This window comes from Gavialis gangeticus, unplaced genomic scaffold, assembly GCF_001723915.1.
Source record: "Gavialis gangeticus isolate Ggan-Ray unplaced genomic scaffold, GavGan_comp1, whole genome shotgun sequence".
In the NCBI taxonomy this organism is placed as follows: domain Eukaryota; kingdom Metazoa; phylum Chordata; order Crocodylia; family Gavialidae; genus Gavialis; species Gavialis gangeticus.
In genome coordinates, this window is record NW_017729024.1 from 30,103,451 (window position 1) to 30,104,480 (window position 1,030).

The following is a 1,030-nucleotide window of genomic DNA, read 5'->3' on the forward strand; positions in this document are numbered from 1 at the left end:
GGGGGGCGGGCGAGGGGAGGCTCTACAACGGGTCGCTACCCCCCTTCCCCAGGGACAGGGAAGGTTTCGTCCGTCCCCCTTCCCTCTCCCGGCCGCAGAAAAGGCTCCGTCCAGCCACCCGTCCTTCCCCCACCCCTCCCCTCCCGGCGTTCTAGCCTACTCGCCTCGCTTGTCAGAAACCTGGCCCCGGCGCAGCCGAAACTGCTGACGCGATCGCCCCGCCCATAGGGAAGGGCCTGCCGCCGCGCCAGCCACTAGCATGGGGCGGAGTGGGGAAGGAAGCTCAAGCTAGGCTGAGAGGCCGCGGAGCAGGCGCTGTGCTCGCTCCCTCCGTCCCTCCTAGTGCGGCCGCGCGGGGGAGCCCGCGTACTGGAGGGGGGGGAGGTGCCTCATGGGCGAGCCGGTGGTCGGTGCGCCACGGGAGCAAGGTGGGGGGAGGCTGGAACCAATGTTGCCAGGTGCATGGTAATGATCGTATTTGTACTAGACTCATACAGCCCATCATAGTACAAGGGTTCAAAATCTAGGATAATTTTGGAGGTAGGTAATTAATGCTGAAAATGCAAAACTCAAGTCACTCTCAGAAAGGTTTAACTGACTTTTGGGATTTCTGTCAGCTCTTTCTGAGGACGGCCTGCTTCACAATAAAGAAATGCTCCAACTGAGATGACCCAGTTCTCACTCTCTGCGGGGTTCCAGTGAGCAATATAAAGTAAACAAGAAGACTTTTTGCACTTATTTGCAGATTTTTTTTTCATCGTACAATAATTTTTCAGCAAATGGGATCATTTTGAGCTTCCAATAAGATCATTTCATATAGCTTCATAGAAATTAGGGGCTAGACCAGACCTCACGAGACCATCAGGTCCAGCCCCACTGTTCTTCGGCAGGAAAGGACCTGGCATTTAAGACCTGGCAATGCTGGCTTGCACCCAGCAGGAGCTTCATGAGGGTCTTTGTGCCTGTGGGGTCTCCACCCTTCTCCCACCTGCCTTTTTAGGGACCACCCTGTGGCAGTACCTGGCAGGTG

At 56.2% G+C, this 1,030-nt stretch overlaps 1 protein-coding gene across 1 annotated transcript in view; it reads right to left on the minus strand.

Moving 5' to 3' along the window:
* Window positions 1-1,030, minus strand: part of FEM1C (fem-1 homolog C) — a 39,423-nt gene that overhangs the window by 38,152 nt on the left and 241 nt on the right. The window lies entirely within an intron of this gene.